The sequence below is a fragment of the Elephantulus edwardii genome, unplaced genomic scaffold (assembly GCF_000299155.1).
Source record: "Elephantulus edwardii isolate Elephantulus edwardi_28Jun2011 unplaced genomic scaffold, EleEdw1.0 scaffold00289, whole genome shotgun sequence".
Classification (NCBI taxonomy): domain Eukaryota; kingdom Metazoa; phylum Chordata; class Mammalia; order Macroscelidea; family Macroscelididae; genus Elephantulus; species Elephantulus edwardii.
In genome coordinates this window covers 1,953,840-1,963,759 of record NW_006400039.1, presented here as the reverse complement: position 1 = coordinate 1,963,759, position 9,920 = coordinate 1,953,840, and the positions used below count along the sequence as shown (strand labels likewise).

The following is a 9,920-nucleotide window of genomic DNA, read 5'->3' as shown; positions in this document are numbered from 1 at the left end:
TCTCCAGGTTCATAGGGCTTTCTGAGGCAAGCTATTAAAGGGAAATTAGCATCCTAAAAAGTAAAATACTGAAGGATAAATCTAATCAGAGATGTAAAGGATTCAAATGACAGAAACTATAAAAAACTGCTGAAAGGTTTGAATAAAAGGAAAGGCATTCCCTTATCAAAGATTGCATGATTTATGTTGTTAATACAGCAATACCACCCAAAGAAATCTATAGGTTTGACATAATTCTGATTAAAACACCAAGAACCCTCCTTAGAAATGAATGAATGGAAATCCAAAATCTCTGTAAATGCTCATTAAAATTACTTAAAAAATAAGTACAAAAACTAGTGTCAACTTCATATGGAATCTTAGGAGGTCCTGAACAGTCAAAGCAATGTTGAAACAGAAGAACGTAATAGGAGGGCTCACCTTTTCTGGTTATAAAATATACTGGGAAACTACATTAATAAAAAAGAAAAAAAGCAAACTGGTTCACCGAGAGGCACACAGACCAGTGGAATGGACTTGAGAGCTCAGAGATAAATGAACACATTTATGGTCAACTGATTTCCCTAAGTCTGCTGAGTTCATTTGATGAAGAGAAAAGAACTTCTTCAGTAAATAGAAAAATTATATTTCCACATGCAGAAAAGTGAAGCAGGATCTAACCCTCTCACTATACATAAAACTAAATCAGAATGGGTAAGGACCTAAATGTGTAAATGAAACCCCAAGATGTGCGAGCCCAGAGGGACAAGCAGGGAGAAGGCTGTCCCGCTGAGCTCGCAGCAACGGGCCTCTGATGCAGCAACAAAGGCACAAACCCGGAAACACTAATAAATGGAACTTCATAAATAGGAGAAACGTTTCGTTCTTAAATTGGATGTTTCATGTTTAACCAATGTCAGAAAGCTGCATTCACAGCTTTCAAGGACATAGCTGTTTCTTCCCCCAGTCTTCTTTTTCCTTTTTTTAATAGCATCTTTCAGACATGGTTCAAGGTGGCATTTCTCCTCCTCATGGTGTTTTTTGGTTTATTTTTCGCTGTTTATACCACTTAATTCAAACTTGAGCACCTCGATATAAAACTAAACACGGGCAAACTATTTATTAATTCTGAATGACTGTAAATGCACAAGTTCTGCTAGCAGTTCAGCGATTAAATAGATTAAATCATCTCTGACACATGATAAATTTTACACAATGAAAAGAACTGAAAGAATTAGTGCAATATACCAAACCGACCAGAATAAAATGAACTTTGGAAAACAAGGCGGATTGAAAGATCATTCCTAAAGCAGTACTTGTGTTACACCTTACAGATACATTGTTTATTACAGATACATTTTCTATTATGGGTCTAGGAATGTAAGAACAACTGAATTCACTTCTTTCAAAAGGAGGAGAGAAGGAAATAATTGGCTTTTTTAGTAACTGTACATTTTGAATACTTTTAAGCAACTCTCAAATATTTTTTTAAGTTTTAGTTCTTTATTTTTTAATTTGGTGTACTGTCGAATTGGATCTGACTGGCACAGGAGGACTTTACCCCTCCTTCTCCAGCATAGCATCTATCTGGTGGATTCAAACCACGCACCTTCGGGATTGCAGTGCAGCTTCTTGCCACTAGGCCACCAGAGCTCCCTTTAAGGAACTCTTAAATATTACAGAAAAGTATTAACATATATGGAGGCTACAAGGCAGTGATATCCTACTTAGAGTATATCTGAACATTGAATTTAAAACAAAAAAGTTTGACTGTACATAATTGTTAGAGCATCGACTGTATTAGATCAGAGAGGAATGAGCTCCCTCCCTGTCCCCTCACACCAAAACCACCCTACATAAATTATCACCCCGAAAGGAGATGCCCATTCTGTCTCCTTTCTCGTGGAGAACATGCGTGTTTGAAGGAATGATATCCATCAAAGTGCACTGAGCAGTGTCCATACATAGAAAATAAGATGGGTTATAATTAGATTTTCACTGCCATTTCAAAAGTAACAGGACAGGTTATAATTTAACATAAAGTACATCATTAATGTCCATTTTTTCTGTGGAAGATGTGGAACTCTGTTCTTGTGGTTAATTTATTAAAACTCGGAATGTACACTTTCAATATGGATACCAGGTGAAATTACCATTTGCCTGAATACCATGGCTAAGCATAAGTATCTTTAGAATCATCTTTTAATAAGATAATTTTTTCCTTTCTTTTTTTAAAAATTTTTAAAAATATTAATTTCAATGAAAATTTACAGAGACTTTGGATTTCCATTCATTCATTGTTGCACTTTTCTTTCTCCCAACCCTCCCTCCCAGTACACTACCCTCTTGGAACAATAAAAGAAAAATTCTTTCATTGTTCTACAAACCCTCCTGCAGGTCCACTCCACTGTGTAGCCTTCACTCTGGACTCCCATCATGACAAAAATACCTAATTACCTATCCCTTTTAAACAGTTTTCTCCCTCATCTGTTTCAATGCAGCATACACTATTTATTCCATCTTTCTCAGTCTCCCCCCAACCCTGATATCAGTCCTGTTTTACAACAGTGACACCATGCAGTATTTGTCCTTTTGTGACTGAGATACTCCATTCAGCATAATGTCCTCCAGGGTCACCCATTTTGAATAATGTTGCATGAGTTCCTTGTTTTTCAATGCAGCGTAGTCTTTCATTCTGTGAATATACCACAGCTTCTCTATCCATTCATTTGTTGATGGGCACTTGGGTTGTTTCCAACTCCTTGTTATTGTGAACAAAGCTGCGACAAACATGGGTGTGCATATATCTGCTTGGATGTCAGCTATGGTCTCTTCAGGGTATATTCCCAGTAGTGGAATTGCTGGGTCAAATGGTATCTCTATTTGCAATTTTTTAAAAGCACAAATTAGCTCGGTTCTGCATCTTTCCTAAAGGCTGTTCTATCACACCAGCGTGGAGGAAGCCTCTGCTAAGTGTGGGTGCAGAGTCATTGGTCCACAGCACAGATTATAAGAAATGATGCCCCTAGTCTTCCAGCAAAACAGGAATACATACATAAAACTCTCGTGTTCCCATCTATTGCTGAAACAACAGTCGGAGGGATGCATGCATGCAATTAGAAATTAAGTTCAAAATACTTACAAGAATTCTACATTAGAGGCTTGACTCTATCATTTCTTCTTTTTGGAAGTCGTCCTGGGCTGGCTAAACGCTCAGATCACACTGTTAATGTGTAGAAAGCAGGAAAGAACCCCAGCTAGTTCATGTGAGAGTTAGTTATCACAACACTGGCTCCGGGCTGGCTGTGTGGGTTCCGGAAGGCCCACCCCTCCTGCTCTGGCAGAACTGGCTCTAGAAGTCTGAGGTTCATTTTGGCAACTTTTTAGCTATTTGCAAATATTTCATTTACATTCATCATGTCTTAGCTGATGTCTCCATGAATAACAAACTGTTATCATCTGCATATGACCATGCTTCCTGGAAACCCACAACTTCTGTATTTTCTAGGTCAGCCTTTTTTCCTGATAAAGCTATTACACAGTGAGCACTTGCTTGCCTCTCAAGTTCCTTAACCTGTTGTGTTTTTTTTTCTCTTGCAAAGTATTCTTCCTTTGAGATATTGTACGATCACGACTGCCCGTGCCCCAGGGTAGTCCATTAGTGCAAGGCTGTGGCAGTGCTCCTGACCGGCTGTGTCCCATGTTCCAAGCCTGACTGTGGTATCGTCAAGACACACAGTCTGGGTGAGAAAGGCAGCCCCAATTGTACTCTCTTGATTTTTTTGTATCAGTTGTATCTCCCATGAAATTGGCCCTTTACAAAACAAAGCACTAGGCTTGACTTGCCAACAGCAGACTCTCCCACAAGTGCTAGTTTGAACTGGCCTTTTATTTCCAGTATTTAACCTGTTTGGTCTTGTCGCTCCATGATTAGCCATGTCCAAATTTGAGAGAAGTCCTTAATTCAGACTCTTAAGTGAACTTCCTGGATGCAAGGTGTTGATTTTTCTCTCTGGAGGTGGTACCTGGGTCTGCAGCATGCAGGGTCGAGGCCTGAGCTGGGGCAGTGGATGCCAAGCACGGCTGAGTGACGATCCAGAAGCCAGGACTTCGGTGACGGCGTCTCCTGCTCGTGCTGCGCCCCTCAAACTGGATGGTGTGGGGCTTGCACCCTCCTCCTCATGTCTTGTCCACTGTTCTGTAAAATTTTGCTATTCTTACGCAGTTGTTTTGATTTACATCTCTCTTAGAACTACGGATTTTGAACATTTTTTCATGTGTTTGTTGTCCATCTGAATGTCTTATTTGGTGAAGTGTCTGTTCATATCCTGTGCCCATTTTTCAGTTGGGTTATTTACCTTTATCTTGTTGTGGTGCTCAAGTATTTTATAAATTCTAGATATAAGTCCCTTGTTTGACATGTCATTACCAAATATTTTTCCCAGTCTGTGACTTCCCTTTTTACCCTATTGGAGAAGTTTTTGGATGTGCATAGGGATTTGATTCTTAGAAGGTCCCATTCATCTATTTGATCCTCTCCTGGTTGTAGATTTTTCACGATGCTTGGAAGACTGTTCATGTTGTGAATTAGGACTTCTGGAATTCTTCCAAGCTTTTCTTTAATGAACTTTATAGTCCTTGGTTTTAGTCCTAGGTCCATGATCCACTTTGAGTTGATTATTGAGTGTGGCGTGAGGTGTGGATCTTGCCTGAATTTTCTACAGATAGTTTTGCCAGCACCATTTGTTAAAAGGTTGTAATTTCCCCACTTAACTGATTTCATCTCCTTGTCAAAAATCAGTTGACCTTAGGTGGTGGTGTTGTTATGTGCCATCAAGTCGCTTGCAACTCATAGTGACCCTATGTACAAGAGCCCTAAACACCGTTCTATCCTGTGCCAACCTTGCCATCTCAAACACACTCATTCCCACCACTCCACTCACAGAATCATTTCATCTCATTGAGGGTCTTCCTCTCCTGTGCTGTCCCTCCACTCTCCCAAACATGATGTCCCTCTCCAAGGACCAGTCCCTCCTTGCAACATGCCCAAAGTATGTCAGACGAAGCTTCAGAATCCTTGACTCCAAGGAGCATTCTGGCTTCACCCCTCCAGGACAAACCTGTTTGTTCTCCTAGCAGTCCATGGTATATCCAATACTCTTCTCCAGCACCACAGCTCAAAGGCATCAGTTCTCTTTCTATTGTCCCTATTTACCATCCAACTATCCAATGCATAGCATGTAATTGCAAAGACTATAGGCCAGATCAGGCGCACTTTAGTCTCCAGCCTGACGTCGTTGGGCCGATTTCTGGATTCTCGGTTATTTTGCTTGGATCTATGTGTCTGTCATTGTACCAGTACCAGCCACAGGTTCTTTGTATGTGATACCTCCTGCCTTTACAAAGGTGCTCAGGAAGCCTCCTTATGGTCCCTTTTACATCCTCACCCTCAGGTACTGGATCATCTCACGATAATCTGCGATTATTGAATCCTGGAGCATTGTAATGCCATTTTCTGATACCATCCAGTCATCGGCCTGACACTGCTGGTAGGCTGGCCTACCATCTTGACCCTAAAAGCAAAAATTAGAAGCTTTTATTCCCAAAAGAAAGTGAAAAGATAAGCTACCAGCTGGGATAAACATCTTTGGAAATCACGCATCTGAAAAGAATCTAATAATACATATGATTTTGATGTAACAACAAAAAGACCAAATGATAAAATCAGCGAAACACGTCTTGTTGTTCTGTCAGGTGTTACTAAGTGGCCCTGTGCACAATAGAGGCCTTGTGCGGCCTGTCCTACCCCATGGGCTTCTCTGCGTAAACCCTTCCTACAGCTTCCGCATCCACCTGCTGTGCCAGGGCCTCACAGGTTCACTGTGCGTAAACTCTTCCTACAGCCTCCGCATCCACCCACTGCTTCGAGGTCTTCCTCTCTTTCACTGATCTTCCGTCTCTCCAAATCTGATGTCATTTTCCAAGGAATGATTCTCCTGATAATATGCCCAAAGTACGTGAGAGAAAAATATCACAAGTTATGTTTCTAAGGGTAATTCTAGCTGTATTTTCTCTGGCATAGATTTGTTGACCTTGGCAGTCCTTGGTAGATCAGCCCTCTTCATTTACACTGCAATTCTAAGGCACCAGTTGGTCCGTCTTCCAACTCATTGCCCAGCTTTCACATGTATATGAAGCAAATGCAAATACTATGGCCTGGGCCAGGTACACCTTAGTCTTTACACTGACAGCCTTGCTCATTAGCAGTTTGTGGAGGTCCTTGACAGTAAACTTGCCCAATGCAAATTGGATTTCTTGATCACTTTCTACAATAATTGTTGATTGTGGATCTAAGGAAAATGAAACTTGTTGACAACGTCAACCATTTCTGCATTTATCATTATTGATTACTGATCCAGTGGTGAGGTTCCTGACGTTGACGTTAATCCATAGTGAAGGCTGTAGTCTTTGATCTTCAGTAAGTACTTCAGCTCCTCTACGCTCTCAGCAAGCAAAGTTTCAAATACTGGTGGCATGTAGCTTCCAGCATCATAGAAACCTGCAAGCTACCACAGAATAACGAACTAACAGAAGAGTGGTGAAGCAGCAAACAAACAGAACCCACATTTCACCAAGGAGAACATTCCAGTGTCACCAAGTGCGAAGATATTCAGCCGTCATTAGCCATCAAAGAAGTGCCAACCAGAACCCCAATGTGATACCATTTCATTCCCACTAAGAGGGCTGAGATGAAAATAGAACAGAACAGGCAGCAGCACATGTCAGCAGGGATTTGGAAAGACTGGAACGCCTGTCCATCGTTGGTGGGAATGCAAACTGGTACATCTATTGTGGAAAACAGGATGCTGCTTCCTCAAAAACCTTAAAATTCCACTTCTAGGAAAATTCCCAACAGACTAGAAAGCAGATATTCAAAGAGATTCTTGTCTGACAGTTGGGGTTCACTGTAACAGTCCCCACATCAGCCAAGAGGGAGGAACCATCTAAAAACGCCCGTTGCAGATCAGAAGAGAAACAAAGTACAGAGCATGCGTACAGTGGAGTACGATGAAGCCAGCAGAAGAAATGAAGTCTGATGCATGCTCCAATACAGATGGGGTCAAGGCTTAGTTTTGTTCCTCCAAAACATGTACCTGGTAATACAATGCAGGAGTGACACAATGATCCCCAGGGTTTGTGAACCAAGTGTGCTGGAGGCCACGAGGGCTAAACATCTCCAAGGATGAGGAAGTGAGGGAGGCTCTCAGCATGATTTGGGGCAGGAAATAGATTTTATAGCCTTGTCTTTTCTTTTTTAGACACTTTTATCAGTAGAGCACATTCCACCTGTGTTAAAGGATCACAATTTAGGATGGAAGCCCCAGAAAGAACCCCCGATGGAGTAGATTACTTCATGTGACAGCAGCTCTGCCACAAATCAATGCCTTGGTTAGTCCCGCCTCCCTGAAACCTGCCATGTGCGATAAAGACTGTGTGGAAATACATGTAAAAAAGAGAAAGAATTCAAAAGACATGTTACATGGGAAAGTCTGCTGTCAAGGACTTCTTCAAAGTATTAAAGAGCAAGGATGTAAGAGTAAAGACTGAGATACACCTGATACAAGGCGTATTTTTTTTTAATTCCTTCCTATGCACCTGAAAGTTGGACAATAAGTAAGGAAGACAGAGAAGGATCGATGCCTTATGCTGTTGGTGAAGAGTATGGAGTGCCAAGAGAACAAACACGTCTGTCTTGAAGAAGTGCAACTGGAGAGCTCACAGGGGGCACGGATGGTGACATGTTGTCAGGAGGGACTAGTTCTTGGAAAAGGACATCACACTGGGCAAAGTGGAGGGTCAGAGAATGAGCGGAAGACTCCCCAACAAGACGGAGTGACCCAGAGACCCAACAACAGACCTGAGTATATCAGAGAACATGAAGATGGCCCAGGCCTGTCATTCACAGCGTCGCCAGAAGTCAGAGTTTATGAAGAAAAATCTTGAAACAATCATCTAGCTCATGTAAATGTAAAAAGATACTCACCTTGTGCTGTGCTGTCAACCTGAAGGCAGGTGGTTCGAGTCCACCAACTAGCTGCTCCACAGGACAGAGATGGGTGTCCTCCTCCCCCGTGATTTACAGTTTCTGAGATCTTGCTGGGTCAGCTCGGATTTCGACTCGACGGCACACAGTAAGAACAACACCTCCCTAGGGTTAAAATGACAGTACCAAGTCACGAGAGCAGACAGGCCCTTCAGGGGTCAGGAGCCAAGGGTGACGTCAACACGGAGGAAGAACTCAAAACAGGAGCGAGGCAGTTGAGGAATATCATCACTGCCCCTGAACTGCTTGTGTAGAAGGGCTTCAACTAGGATGTGTTTTGTGTACAACAACAACAAAGGAAAACTAATACAAACCCCAGGAAAACTGATACAAATCCCAGGAAAACAGATACAAACCCCAGGAAAACTGATACAAACCCCAGGGGTTTGCCAAAGTAGCAGACACCTGACCCCTGGTTCCTGTTCCTCCTACGGCCTTCTCTGAAGTGTCTGCAGGAAGAAGAGCCGGTTGTTTCCACGTCTGAGGAAGTTTCAGTTTTGTTTAAACAAGACCTGCACTAAGTTCAGCTGAGTCCCAGCCTGAGTATACGGTGGGTTTTTAGTCAGTGAAGGAATAAATCCTGAGCTGGAGGGTCTCTGGGTCCAGGTTATGCTCGTCGGAGGTGGACTCAGATCAGGTATGCAGGAACGATGGGGGATGCTCCTGAGGCACCCGATGATGGGGCCCATCTCCTGGCTCGGGGAAATCAGAGTGCTGGGAAGGGGTCTGGGTCAATCTCAATTCAACACACCACTCCATGCCTTGGGTTTCATTTCTTTAAAGAGTTGTTGTTGTGTGCCATTCGTTGACTATGACTAGTCACAACCATGTAAACAATAGCTCTGAGCTCTGCCCAATCCTGAGCCAACTTTACCACCTAGGCACACCTGGCACACTGCCACAATCTGCCGCAATCACTGTGTCAACCCGTCTCATCCAGGGTCTTCTCTCCTGCCCTGACTGTCTACTTTCCAAGAACGAGGTCCTTCTCCAAGAACTAGACACTCGTGACAACATGCCCAAGTATGTGAGACGGAGTTTCAAAATCTTTGCTTCTGAGAAGTGACTTGGTCTCACCGTCTCTAGAACAGACTTGTCTGTTCTCTTGGCAATCCATGGTGTGTTTGATCCTCTTCTCCAGCCCACAACTCAGACATTTCTTCTTCTCCTGGTAGCTTTAGTCATTCATTGTCCAGCTCTTGGACACATGACAAATGACTGAGAAGGCATGGCCTGCATCAGGTGCACCTTAGTCTTTAGATTGACATCTTTGTCCCAACACTTACCATTAACTTTAAATCATATCTATTAAAACATATTGTTAGGGAGCTCTAGTGGCCTAGTGGCAAGAAGCTGCACTGAAATCCCAGAGGTACACAGTTCAAATCTACCAGATGCTCTGCTGGAGAAGGAGAGGCAATCCCCTCCTGTACCAGTCAGATCTGATCTGATCACACACACACAATTTTTTTTTAAAAACCCAAAATATATTGTTACAGTTATTGGAACTGTGCACAAGGAACAGATTTCATACTCTTACTCAATAACTGAGTGCAATCCTGAATTAAATTAAGATGACCACACAAATACAAAAGTCTAGTAGAACTTTTAAAAATAATTTAAAATAACAATTGAAATATACAACTCAATAAATACATGGGACTTTAGGTGAAAATATTTAAAAGAGTTGAAATGAGATTCATTAAATTCCACTACTAGGAATATACCCTGAAGAGACTATAGCTGACATCCAAGCAGATATATGCACACCCATGTTTATTGCAGCTTTGTTCACAATAGCAAGGAGTTGGAAACAACCTAAGTGCCCATCAACAAA

At 42.2% G+C, this 9,920-nt stretch overlaps 1 pseudogene; it reads right to left on the bottom strand.

The window, feature by feature from the left end:
* Nucleotides 1-3,252: 3,252 nt before the first annotated feature.
* On the bottom strand, nt 3,253-5,444 carry LOC102856159 (annotated as a pseudogene).
* Between the last annotated feature and the right edge of the window lie 4,476 nt (nt 5,445-9,920).